Source organism: Stegodyphus dumicola, chromosome 5 (genome assembly GCF_044657685.1).
Source record: "Stegodyphus dumicola isolate Sdum_Otavi_A_Nest chromosome 5, ASM4465768v1".
Taxonomy (NCBI): domain Eukaryota; kingdom Metazoa; phylum Arthropoda; class Arachnida; order Araneae; family Eresidae; genus Stegodyphus; species Stegodyphus dumicola.
The window spans coordinates 52,068,820-52,083,485 of NC_140772.1; the positions used below are offsets into that span (position 1 = coordinate 52,068,820).

Sequence of the window (14,666 nt, forward strand, 5' to 3'; positions counted from 1 at the left end):
AACAAAATAATTTTTTTTTTTTGAAAAAATGCTCAGATTTTAAAGAAATCATTTCCTAGTGTCTATCCTATCTAGAATTTCCGATACACAGTCTCACACGTTGGAGTTAAAATGCTTTTTCTGCATAACGTTGCCATTGCTTGATTTGAAATCCTTGAATTTGTTAATAAAAAATTTGTTAAAAGTTTTACAAAATATGAAATCGATAATAAAATAAATTCCAAATTTGGGCTTCCACTTGCCCATATTCGCAGTAGGGTTATGCCATTCAAAATTTGATGGCTCTATGTACCATTGTTTTATCACAATGTGAGAAATATACATACATTTATACAGATCTTTCATTATTTAACTTCTTCAAATATAATGCAGGACTAACATTTGGTGGGAACAGTTTGAAAAGTCGAACTGACATTTATAGTGAACCAACGCAAAATCGCAAAACGAAAATTGTCCTTCAGGGACAAACCTATTTGAACTAAAAACTAACTGTGCAATCAACACTTGAGTAGTTTCCCAGCTACTGCCTCAGAAAGTAACCAGTATTTCTGACAAGTAAAACAAATATTGATAATTATGATTGCTTCTTACTGAACTGAGATAATCAAACTACCAAATACTACCAAAATGCCCAAATTTACTACCAATGTATTAAATAATATTTTTCTCTTCTTACTGTAACACGAAAACTTTTTCATAAAGAAAACAGTTGAATAGTTTTAAATAATTTTTAGCCATTTGCAGTGATATCATGCATTTGTTTATTTTGTTCGTGGTATACTTTACTTGCATAAGTCTTGTAATATACTTTGTAGAACACAAGAAGCTAAAATTAAAAGTTCACACACACAAAAAGACTGTATTAACTTCATCAAAACTGTATTAACTTCAGAATTTCATTTCTATAACAGGAGCCGTTATATTATAGATTGAAGACGTAACATAACAATTCATTTTTAATTTTAATACAATCCCTCAGATTTGATTTTGACAATTTAAACCACCATACATGTAAAAATTAACGTCTTCAATAATTTATCTTAGATGAGATTATTAAAATATATGAATCAGTTTATAAAGACTAGAATTTTCAGATTATTTATTGGAGAAATATCACATTTTTTTTACAGCTAGTCAAGAATGGAGAATTTCAATTTCAGAAACTGCAAGTAACATTTTGTCACATAGCAAATATTTCATACAAAATTGTTTCATATCTATAATGGTTACAAGATGCAAACTCACAAGAAATACTATCAACACCCAATAAAATTTTGATTACACCAGTTAAATTTATTTCCATTCAGGAAAAATTCCGTGTTAAGAAATAATTCTTCAATATCAGATGTCACAACAGCATTTTAAAAAAGAGTACAAAAACCACAAGGATGACAAATAATTTAAAACTTGAAAACAGTGATTAATAAATTGCTACTGAATAAGAAACAGTAATTCATTATCAGGATGATAATATTCTCATTAGAAATGAATAGTTATATTAAACACAAACCCATACCCTTAAACAGACCATATAATAAAAAATTGCAAGAAATAAAAGCAGATGTATAGTTAATGTTAATGGAAGATAAAATTCCCTTTACTTGCATTCTAGATAAATAAAAAAATTAAGAAAAAAGATATCAGTACAAAGAAAATATTTCTATCTTAACAGGTTATTTTCAAATGTTCGAAAACAGGTACAGTAATAAATAAATAATAAAAACAAAAAGGTGCAACAAAGGTATTTTTCACTTATGGCAAGCTTCTTTTTTGAGAACACAAACCATTCATTATGGGGAAACTGTCCATGCAGATAATAGTCTGGGTGAACAACTCTCCATAATAATGAATATACATTCAAGATACACAAAGTTTCTTGATTATAATACTGCATTTACATGAAAATAAGATCCTGCCAACATATTACGATAAAATGTTATGAAATAAGAACACTGGTAAATGTTATTTCTTTAATTAAAAGAAAAATCTCTTTTCATGGAAATAATATCTATCATTAGCCATGGTCCAAGTTCCTACCCATTTATTTTCAAGCATATTAATGACCAATATAGTTGATGCTGGCTTAGCCTAAACTGAAATAGTTCACTTACATAGTTATTATAATTACAGACAGTTAATGCAATATATATTAATCCTATGTTGTTTCAGTGTTTAAATAGCACAATGATTCTATACGGTCTAAACTCTTTCCTTTCATTTACCACAGTATCCATTTTTAATATTCTAACAAATTTTTAAGAAATAATAACAAGTGAGCAGCTTATTTTTTAGTAATACAGTATAATAATCACAGCAAACTTCAGAGAAATTTTGCCCAAAAAAAAGTCTTACATAGATGATAAATAAAGTTGACAAATATTGCATCGAGAATTTCTGGCAGGCATTAAATTCTATAAATCGTGAATCTTCCACCCAACAAGTTCTTTGCAAATAAATTACTATGAGTTAAGTAAAAACCAAGCTTAACAAAAAATGAATGTCTTCATTTTTTATGAGGCTTGGCTTTTCTATGAGCCCTGAGCACAAACCATTCATCATGGGAAATTGTCCACGCAGATTGCAATCTGAGTGGACAACTCCCCATAATAAAGGATACGCACTCAAGGCCCACCAACATGAACAAAATAAAATTCTTGATTACATTCAGAAATAAAAGTAATCACAGCTATTTTTAAAGATCAGCCTTCAGAAAAAGTCTGACTAATATTTAAGATAACAAAATTATATTGATGATTTGTGACCAGTATAAGAAAAGATCACATTGATTTCCTTGTGCTGGCATTCCAAACAATAGTTTTGTACTGAAAATAGACTTGGGCAAGGATTCTGCAAGACGGTCCTATAATGAAAAAGGGAAGAAAATTAATAGCATTTATTCTGAGCTATAACATTTAGGATTATGAATACTTCAGTTTATACTTTGTCATTAAAATCAGTTTGGGAATATTAGTTAACTCTGCATATAATCAAGAAAATAAAGAGATCCTAGTTATTTGCTATAATATAATGCATTAAATTTTAATAGACAATTTAATTTTTACACAAGCTTTTACCCTCCCTTTTTCTTCTTATTTTTTAAACTACAGGGAACATAAAAGAAACTTACTTGATGACGTAAATTTTAAAAATGAATTCCTATAAGATACTAAAAATTATAGGTTTTTGTGATACCCATATAACCTCAATTAATTTTCATGACTAACGAAGCTGTAATCTACTAAAGTGTTGGATTTGTATAAAATGATTTAATGGATGAATGTTTCCAAATGACACAAAAATATGCAATTCAACAGTTTGACCAACACTATTACATAGGATATTGTAGTTAAATAAAGCAATTATGTAGTTTGGTTATAAAAAAGATTATGTTGATATCTCGAAATGTTAACTTAATAATGAAAGTTGATTTATCATTTCTCTTTTCAAATTATGTTTACATAAAATTAAGTTGGACTAAACATAGAAAAATTAAAACAGCATTTATGTTGCATATGATTTATTTATATGTGATAACTATCACATAATTTTTACATTTTTGGCAACAGATTTAAAAATCTATCCTGTGTGAAATGGAAGCTTCTCACTTTCATACTTTGGCATTTCTAGTAACATTTTCTTTATGGGAAAAAAAGAAAAACCATTCTCGCTACTGTTTCCTTGTACTTTTGTTTTTTCCACAGCTTGACTTCTTTTTTTACTTGTGATTAGTGAACACATTTTCATACTTCACTATTTCTTCAGTTAAATTATTTAATGATCACAACTAGAAGTAGATTAACCTTTACAGAAAGATCCAGAAGCTATAACTTTCTCCGGGTTTGAAGTATTTCTAAGGCAAAATGGCCACATATTTAAGTTAAAGGAAGGGAAAAAATACATGGCAACACAAGAGAAAAAAAACTAATGATAAAAAAAAATCTATTCTGTATATAATGTAGCTTTCGTGATCACATTATTACTCATTCAGTTGGTATTTTAACATGTCCATTATATGCTACAAAACTATGTGTAGCTATCTATCTGCATTCTATTGGATAAAGATATAGAATCAAAAAATACGCTTGAAAATTATAATCAGAACATTGTATAACTCACAGCATTTATTTAAAAAGAGATCAACATTTCTTGAAATGATTAAAAAGAGAATTTAAAACCTTTATTTCAAAAGATTAGAAACAATGTAGCAAACTATCAAATAATTTTATATTAGAAAAGGCAAAGAGAAAAAAAGGTGTGATATCACTCAGCAAATACATTTAATGCTTAACAATATTTTCACGCAACATTGTGAAGTTTGACTAATTTCATGCATTTATTTTGTTAACTTTACTACTACTCATTCTTGCAGAAAGCTTGAGTCATATTGTAAAATAAAAACAATAAAATAATTAGTCCATCTTTGTTTAATCTTTTATTTATATAGGTTTACCATAATATTCTTTGAATTTTCCAGGAAAATTTTGAGAACATACAACAGAAAATAAAACCTACTAGGTTAGGTACCTACGACTGAAAGTTTTTAACAAAAGCTACAACAGAGTCAAAAGAAATTTTTAATAATTCTACTGAACATATCTTAGTATTAAGAAGTTATTAATACAGTCAAAAGTCGTTAATCTTGACTCGTCGGCACTTCGGCGATTCCAGATTATAGATCATCAGTTTAAATCTGGTAAGATAGCATGCAGAAATTATAAAATTAAAAATAGAAAACCATAATTTAAGAAATAAAGAACAGTTATGATCTAAAAAAGTATCAAAATTTAGGGGAAAAAAAAAAAGCTTAATACAGTCAAAAGTCTTTAATCCGGACTCGTCGGGACTTCGGCGATTCCTGATTATCGATTTTTCCGGATTATAGATCATCAGTTTAAATTTGGTAAGATCGCATGCAGAAATTATAAAATTAAAAATATGAAACCATAATTTATAAAATAATGAGCAATTATGATCTAAAGGGTATCAAAATTTATAAAAAAAGAAGCTTAATATTTATTTGTTTACTTTATTAAACATTTCTTTCAACGGGCACATGCGTAAAGCATACATTACGCAAAGTCGAAATTAGAAAATTGCAACCAGAAAACTATTTGATTTGTATTCGTGATATTTATAATGATGAGGAATTTGATTTAAATCATATCAAAGACGGAGTAGATCGAGATGAAATACAACATTTAGTAAGGAATTATAAGCCAACTAAAATAAAAACATCTGCCCTGAAGATACCGATAGTGCTGACAGATCAACTTCCAGTTCATTGCTCGCCGCGACATCCCCCCCCCCCGCAGAGCAGTGTGAAATTGATAAACAGATTTCGGAACGGTTAGATAAACAAAGGATATGCCTTTATCCATTTTTTGTAGCAATTCCACTTTTTGTTTGATGGACATCGAAACATACTTTCGTTTTGTAGATCCTTTGGGAGCTCCAGCATCGGAAATTCTATTTGACATAATCGAAAGTTCAAGCTTACTTTTATAAAATTGCTCTTACAGTCTGCAAAAAATAATAAGCCGGATCCAATTCGAAGATTAAGGAACAACGCAATCATCAACATTAACTGCAATAGATAATTAGATAATTTTAGCTTATACCATCCGTTATTAAACGCGCACGCGAAAACATATTCTACGCTTGCGCAGACGCACATGCAAGTCGTAAAGGTCTTGCGTGCACGCGTAAACGCCTGCCTATGCGCATGCGCAAAAAGATTTTAGCTTTGAGGTCCGGATTATGGGTGTCCGAATTAACGACTTGACTGTATTTATTTGTTTACTTTATTAAACATTTCTTTCAATGTAAATTGTTTCATTTTATGTGATAATACTTTCCCTTTAATTCTATAAACAGACATAATTTCTTGTTCAGTTACATGCTGCGTCAAGAATACCGACTAATTTGTCAATCGAAATTTTTTCGTTTTCAATAACCTCTGTGATGACGAGGTATTTGATTTAAATCATATCAAAGATGGAATACATAGAGATGAAATACTACATTTAGTAAGGAATTATAAGCCAAATATAATGAAAACATCTGCCCTGAAGATAAGGTACCCAATTCAGAAGATAAGGCCCATTCAAGTACTTGCCAATGAATTCAACATGGACAAAGAGACAGTTCGGCGAATTTTGACGCAAGAAATAGGCAAATGCAAGATTTGTTCCTCACTATTTGAGGGACGAACAAAAGCAATTGAGACTGGACGCATGTGGCGAACTTACTGACAACGCTGATGCTGACCCTGCGTTCCTGGATAGGATAGTAGTCATGGGAGACGAGTCTTGGCGTTATCAATATGACCCTGAAACCAAGCATTAAAGCTCCAAATGGCGGTCTCCGAGTTCACCAATGTAGAAAAAATTTCAATTTGAAAAGTCCAAAATCAACGTCATGTTAATCGTTTTCTTCAATTGCAATGGACTCATTCATGAATTTCTTCCTACTAACATGACTATCAATGGACAGTTCTACACAGAAGTTCCTGACCGACTTCGAAAACTAATTCGTAGAATGAGGCCTCATTTTCAATAAAATGGGAATTCGCTGCTGCTAAATGACAATGCCCGCTCACACATTGCGTTGCCTGTGAGGAGATTCTTAGCCTAGCAAGATGTTGAAATGCAGCATTCACCATACTCTCCAGACCTAACACCCGCAGACTTCTTCTCGTTTCCTAAGGTGAAAAATTTGCTGAAGGGAACAAGATTTAAGGATGTCAAAGCCATCAAGAAAACTATAACGTCACTATTAAAGAGCATTCCAAAAAGGACTTTAAATCTTCTTTCAAAAATTTGTACAGCCAAGCACAGACGTGTATTACGGCTGATGGGGATTACTTTGAATCATATTACATGGCTATGTGTTTAACCTTTTTTTTCTTCAGAGTTATTCCATAAGTCCTGGAAATTAATAGCCGGATCTTGTAATATTTTCAGAGAGGCTGTTACGACATGGAAGTGAATGTTATCATTATGAAGATATTTTGACATCTAAAAATAGAACTAGAAATAATAGAAAAATAAATTTATGCTTTGCTGCGAATGTCAACCAATTTCATTAAGGCACATCATCAAAGCTCATTAGCAACCTCTTCTTTAATACATTACTATCTACATAAGATATAACAAGCAATGTTTTGTTACAAAATAAAACTGATACAACTAAGTTAGAAGCCATTTGATGTTTACATAATTTTTGTCTAATATAAAATACTCCTCCCTTTTAATTATCTGCATTTCCCACTAAAAAATCTCAAAACTCATTGGTAATTTTAGAAACAAACATTTTGGTATCTTTAAGTCTAGAAATCAACTGGCATAGGCACTTAAAGCAACCTAAGATCGAGATAAATATTCTACTTCAATACTTCAGAACATTTAAATAAACAGAAGAAAAATGACCCATCTTCATTAGCTGAATCTTGAATTGATGGCATCAGCACATTTGTGCCCTTTATCGGTTTCAGCAGGGTAACTGTACTCAGAACTGCTGTCAAGAAATACGGGATATTGAAAGGAAGGTCTATTTTACAATAAAGCTTGGCGGTGATTTCATTTGCTTCTTTAATTTTGAGGCTAGTTTTAAGCTATGATTTCGCAATGATGTCGGCATTGCCCCCATTCTGTTACTAACTGTGGATGCTCGATGAGCATCCAAAAGAGAGCACTAAACAAGTGCTGTTTTCATTGATGAACTAATTGGCAGAGAGCTTGGAGGCATTTTTCATGTCTTTGGCAATTGCAAACAATTTCATTAAAATTAGAGAAGTGACTGAAATTACTCACAAGCCTTGTTGCAATAGAGCCTGCAAAAAAAGACGAATGTCCCAAAGACACCCACTCAAGATCTGGCTGACAGAGCAAATGGGTCTGCGGAAGCTTCAGTTATTTAAATTTCATTCTATTTGTTTAAACATGGTTCTGACATGTCGACCTAGAGTCTTTATTTTTAAATCTATTTTAACAATGGCAGCTTTTATTTACATTTTTTACAAAATAATTTGAGAAACATTTCTGGGTACTTAAGTTTTATGCCATGCACAATTTAACACCAATTATGGATAAGCGTGACATCGCAATAAAGAAGGTCTTTCATATGATGTAAATCTGCACTTTCGTACGATGTAAGCCCTAATGATTGTTTTCAAGAACAAGGATGCAAATTAACTGTTATTGCTATATTTTTCTCTGGTATTTTGAAAAAAGGAAATTCAAGGACTATAGAGTTACATTTGTGACTGCACTCCACTTCATTTACAGCTGGTCAAAATAATAAACATCAGTTAAAGGCACTGAAACAGCTGGATATGGATGGAAAACAGCTACAGATTAGAACAATCACCTCTGAGAAGTTTATACTCATATAGTGTTCTAAATATAGAGTTGTCTAGCAGAAACTGGGAAGAATAAAAAAAAAAGAGCAAAAATTAACAAAAACTTTTTTTAAAAGCACAAAAACAAAGTAGGTCAAATACTTCTGCAGCAATGGCTAGTTGATGGATGTGCATAGTTCAACAAATGTTTTATTTAAGAGATCCAGATACAACTTCAGCTCTGCAAGAATGACTGGCAGAACAGTCACAACTTTCACAGTCAACAGGATAATACGTAACTATCCACTTCTGTAGTTATTTTTATCCATTGTTTTTCCCATGTAAAGAAATCTGCTTAAAAAAAAAATAATAAAAAAAAAATCGATTACACAAACTTAGCATCATGCATCTGCCCCGATCACCTAAGAACAGATGGAATTTGTACATACCCTCAAATACAATAAAAATCAATTAATTTCCAGCTTCATTACAAGTTTCTACAACAAAAATAAAGGTATTCGTTGCAAATAGAAACAAACTGCCATGACCATCAATTTTCGAAAGTGTTCATCAACGTGTACTCAAAGACATGCAATACATGGGTTGCTATATACATAAATTTTGGCATACACTGCTTCTTTAATAATTTTTCACAACCTTTTTCTTAAGAAGGGGAGATAATCATAAAGTATAGTTCGACCATCTCAAGTGCAACTCTGGTTGGCATTCTGCCAAAACACATAGACTTGCCCAAAAGGGGTGGTATTACTTGCTGCGACGTGAAAGGTCTTCTCTTCTCCGGAAAGAACATCCCCATCCTTCCACCCTATTTTGAGAATAAGTAGGTCCGAATGGCGCACGTGTGTTTGCGCTCATGGTTATGGATGAGGCGGTCAAACTATACCCATATTATTTTCATGAAAGCTTCTTTTGTACACATACTGGTACAATCATGAGGTTCACCTATATGTATGAATAAGCATCACATAAACTTAAAATGATTTGTATAGGATTTGCAAAAGAATATTAAAACAGTGGAAGCAATTTAAGGATTGCTACCTATATTCTAAAATTATTACGCTATACCATTACGTTGATCCTTCAGTTTTAAGAATGTATATTTAATTTGAAAAGAAATCTTCCAAACATATTTTCATAAATATTTTACTAACCATATTAAAGTAGACATGTTTTAATAAGCTATACTTTGAAGTTTACTTAAATGTCATATTTTGTACAGTAAAAATATAAAAAATATCTTAGGAAACGTGAGGCAAAATGGCTCCCTAAAATTGCAGACAAATTATAAAAGCGAGAATATAGAATTCTAAAACAACAAACCTTAGCATGTCTTTTGATTATCATACATTGATTGATACAAATCTTTAATTTGGTTCTTCAAGCTTCAGCAAAATCTATAAGACACAAACAGGTTTTTAAACAATTAATTATAAAATAAATTTTGAAACCAAATAGTTTACTGAGTTTTACACATGTTAAATTTAACAGGAAATTTATTTACAACATTTCTAACAACCATTTTTGGCCTTAAGAAACTTCACTCCAAATATTGAAAGCATTTCTCTTCTACAATAAAATATTTTTTATATTAAAGTATAATTTACATTAAATTATTAAAAGTATAATTCAAATTACTCTTTTATATTAAAGTATATTTTAAGTATTTCTCCTTTGTTAGCTCGTTTGGGCTCTAGTGTAGAATTGGGTGCCCCTTCGATTAGCGACAATTTTTGATAGTTTTAACTTTGTTTTAGCATCCTGATTTTATTTAAATGAAAATAGATTGATGTGTACATGTACAAATTTAAGCCAGTGTGCAATGCTTAGTTTGTGCAATTCTAGGATGTTTTTTTAAGTGAAAACAGATCAATGTGTACATGGACACAGAGTTTGCGTAATTCTTTGACTTCTTATTTTGATTTTGTATAGCGGCCATCTTGAATTGCGCCGATCTTGGCATCAAAAAAGAATCGCCAAAAAACAAGGGGCACCCAATTGTAAGCTTTTACCATAGTTTGTTCCCTGAAACTTTATTCCAAACAGTTCCCTTATAAAAATAACATCTATCCCAGTTTAAATTATTTTTATATTTACATGCCTTTTGGATATTTGTATTTGTATATTTATTACATATGGGAAAAGTCAATATGTGCAAACTGGGTAAATTTTAGGCATAAATTAAGCCTAGATTGATTTTAGTACTAAAATACATATAATAAAACCATTCAGGTCAGATACAGATTTATAATTCTAAATTTGAAAGAAAGCACATAACATATTTTATCTTATAAATGTGAGAGATTCGTATACATAAAATAAAATTTTAAAAAATGCTACTATGGAGAACAACTTCCGTTTTACATAATAAAATGCTGGTAGATTCGCACTCATTTAGTCTTGTTAGAATCTGCAAATATATATATATATAGCCTCTTAAAAGAAAAACAATTTTTGTGAAGTAGACCTTATTTATAATCTAAAGATAGAGATTTTTACATTAGGCTAATTGTCGAACGTTAGAATATGAATTTACAATGGATAGGAAAAATGAATTCTCATATTCTCCACTATAACCTAAAACTACCACGTGCTCAGATGAGCGTGCAAATGATAAGATAAATAATAAAAAAAAATGTTAAATATTATTATACGGATGTAAAGTTAGCGAAAAACTTATTTCGACATTGTTCCTTAACATAACAACAAAATAATACTTTTAATTTGCGCGGAATTTTTAAGTTAATAAAAGAAGCTACAGTTCTGGAGCTTTACTGACTCAGCACTGCATACTGAAGACAATTTACACAAATAATTCCTAGTATTTGGAAAAGAAATTAGAAACAGGGTATAAAACATCAAAAAAGGTTCATAAAAATTTATTACATGTACTCATCACAAGAATAAACTATTTTTTAAGCACATTTTACCTTACGAATCCGAAACATGCTTCTACTCGGGAAATCACACACAGCAACTTACCTGCTCGCTGCTTGAAATATCTCCGAGAAACGAGGCATCACTTTTGGTTTGCATTTTGACGTCATGGTTTTTACTCTCGGTTTGTAACACGAGAGTACGAAACAATTTCGAAACTTATCATTCGTATCATGTCTGGGTTGCACGAACTTGGCTCTTTTAAGAATATGGGCGACATTTCATTATGCCATTATTCAAGATTGTTCTATTACATGATTATTACATGATGATGCAATATTTCAAATTCATCAATATTTCAAATCTTTTGAATATTGATAATTGACTAAATGATACTGATAATTAATTAAGTTGAATATTGATGATTAATTAAAATGATTTGAATATTGATCGTAAATGATTTCATTTTCAGGTTATAATCATTTAAAAGTTTGTTAAACGATTATGACCTAGAAAATTATCCCGCCATCTGCAAATATTCTTGGATTTTGATTTTAGATTGTTTGTGTCATAAAGATATTTTTGCAAGATTAGAAATACAGGCGTCATTTTGGAAGTATAATTTTCACGAAAATATGATTATGCCTGAAGATGTATTCACGAATAAAAATGGGACGATTTTAAGAATTCCGAGAAAACGTCCAATGTTAAAAGACGATGCACATCCATGCATATTTAACGGCTGTCCAATATATATGACGGAAAACTCACCGACAGTCAAGAGCAGCAGAACGGGAAAATTAATAGAAAAGAAGAAAGAAATATTAACTCTTTTGATGGAAAACGACAAAATTAATGGATTTGATAAATTATTAATAAATGTTGATATCAAAGTTAGAGAAACTGTGAACAAAAATACGAAATTCATTAACTATAAAAATTCTGAGGAACTGTTTCTTGTGTTTTTTTGTCCATCTCCATGCATTAAAAAATCCTTGGTTTAATCTTAGTATACGGTACACTCGGGTATTGGCGACATTGACATTACAAATGTTTTAGCGAGCCCTATAAATATTTTTTTTATAAATATATCCTTGTGAACATTGTTCGTAATTCTATACAGTTTAAATAATTCTTATAGGCTATTTAAAAAAGATTCTATTAAAGTATCAGAAGAACCGTCGAAAGGTGTAATGCAATCGTTTGATTCGTTCTCTTCAATCGATGACATTCCATGTACATTATTTACTGGATGCTTATATAAACGAACATCTCAAGGTTTCCGCGCTTTGGCCAGCTGCCAAATTCGAACAAATTCCTAACTGCTGTTAGCGTCAGGATTTTCTCTTACATCCACTATGCGTATCTTTTTTATTTTGCATTATTATTTAACAGGACATAAATTCACAACAAACATAACCGAAATACTTTATTCTACTACTCTTTTAAAAAGTGCATGAGTCATTATTATCGTCTGCCGCCGTGGTTACATTCCTTATCTCTCGTTTTTTTCTTTTTAAATTACAAATGCTTTGAATATCTTTCAATATAATGACGCCATCTGGTGGTAGACTGTGGAAATTGCTAACATTCGGGCATCCTGTCTAAACAATTGTCCTCAACTGTCGCCTTTTTTTTTTAACAAACATTGATGAGATTACCGCAAGAAACCGCATTTTACGCACAGTATAATCATAATTTAAAGTTCTAGAATGAGTAAAAAGCTCTAAAAAAGTACAAAAGTTCTAAAAAAGTTCTTAATGAAGTTTTTCCAGTAATGTTCTTTGTAGGTTCGGAAAAAGAAAAAAATAACAGTTTACATTATCTGTAGCTTCACGAGTTAATATCCGAGTTACCTGGTTCCTCTTCATCAAACTCGTCTAGGTTATTAGCATGCTGACTCACGTAGATTGTTGTTGTATACAGTCTAACACGCTCGTTTTTTACTTCCTTGTACGAAGTAAAAAGGAAGTATTGTAATCGCGAAAAGTTTCAGGCAGCATATTTCAACGAAAATATCCATTTTGACTGCTATCGAATGCAATTTAACGATGTTTTTGCGTGATACCTGTACATGAGGACAGAATAAAATGCTCTTTTCCTCCAAAAAAATTATAAAACTGCTTTAAAATGAATTCTGAAGAGAATTTTTCGTGGCGTCTGTACGAACGTATGTACGTACGTACGTATCTCGCATAACTCAAAAACGAGTAGACTCAGAACGTTGAAATTTTGTATATAGGACTGCTATAACATGTAGATGTGCACCTCGTATTTTGGTTGCAATCGGCCGCCCCAGACGTATATAAATATATTTATATATATATCCACTCTGTTACCCGGCTCAGTGATCTCAGTTTCTTTACACTTACATGTTTGTAAATTGTACATTTTTTGCTTTCAAAATGATTGTATTATGTTGTTTTTATCTTCCCGTTAAGGTTTTTATGCCTTTAGTAAATCTGTATGCAATATTTTTAGACTTATCAACAATTTTAAAGTTGTCTAAGTGCCTCTAAGCCTTTTTTTTATGGCGGCCATTGATGTTTACATTTGAAACAGGAGACTAGTGGATTTGTTGCCAATCTAGAGAAACTTAGCTTCGCAACAACAAAGATAACGCATTCATTTATTATTGCCAATTAAATCATGCTTAATTCTTTCCGGAATTTTTTCGAGGAAATAAGTGTTTAAGATTTACTTCGTAATTTTTAATATAGACATTTTGAGTTTTTATGTATTTTTGCCTTCTCGCGAAGTGAGAACTGAATTAATTGAATGAGAAATACTCAATCGTCTGTGAAAAACTGTTCCTGTTTGTTTTGTTTGCTTAATTTCTTTCAGACACCATTCTAGCTTTATTATAGTATTTGAATAGAACATGTGTCAACGATTAGATAATTCTATTCTTTAAATGATATAAATTTTGTGCATTATGAGTTATAATATGAACGAAATATATAAGTTAACAGTTATATAATTATTGGATTATATAACAGTTAACTTAGTTTCCGTTATATAATTATTATATAAGTTAACTGTTTTATAATTATTAATACTGTTAAGTGAATCTAGCGCCAGAGTGTCGCTATAGTAAACAAATACTAGAGTGAATTTTAAAAGAATGCATTTATTCTATTGCGGTTTATGGGCTGTCGGCGAAGTAGATTTAATTCAATCCAATAAGTTTAAATGAAATTCAAGAAAAAAAAAGGATATAATTTAATATTCCGTATAAGGAAGTCATGTGGTGTACACATCAGATTTTTTCTTCTTATAGTAGTACTTCTTCATCTTATTTCCCATCCGCTCTTTTACTTCTTTCAGCATTAATGAGGTAAAAATTTTCAGTACTCTTTCTTTACTCTCAGCTTGAGTAATATGACTTCTCCTTGGCATTTGATGTTCTATTTCTCGGTGCGTGGTTTCCGAA

General features: G+C 30.9%; 1 long non-coding RNA gene across 1 annotated transcript; it reads right to left on the minus strand.

The window, feature by feature from the left end:
• Window positions 1–1,082: 1,082 nt before the first annotated feature.
• On the minus strand, window positions 1,083–11,371 carry LOC118190817 (uncharacterized). The gene is made up of 3 exons (XR_004758483.2): window positions 11,287–11,371; window positions 9,680–9,753; window positions 1,083–2,860 (listed from the first exon to the last, which is right to left on the minus strand). It is a non-coding gene; the product is annotated as an uncharacterized LOC118190817 (long non-coding RNA).
• Between the last annotated feature and the right edge of the window lie 3,295 nt (window positions 11,372–14,666).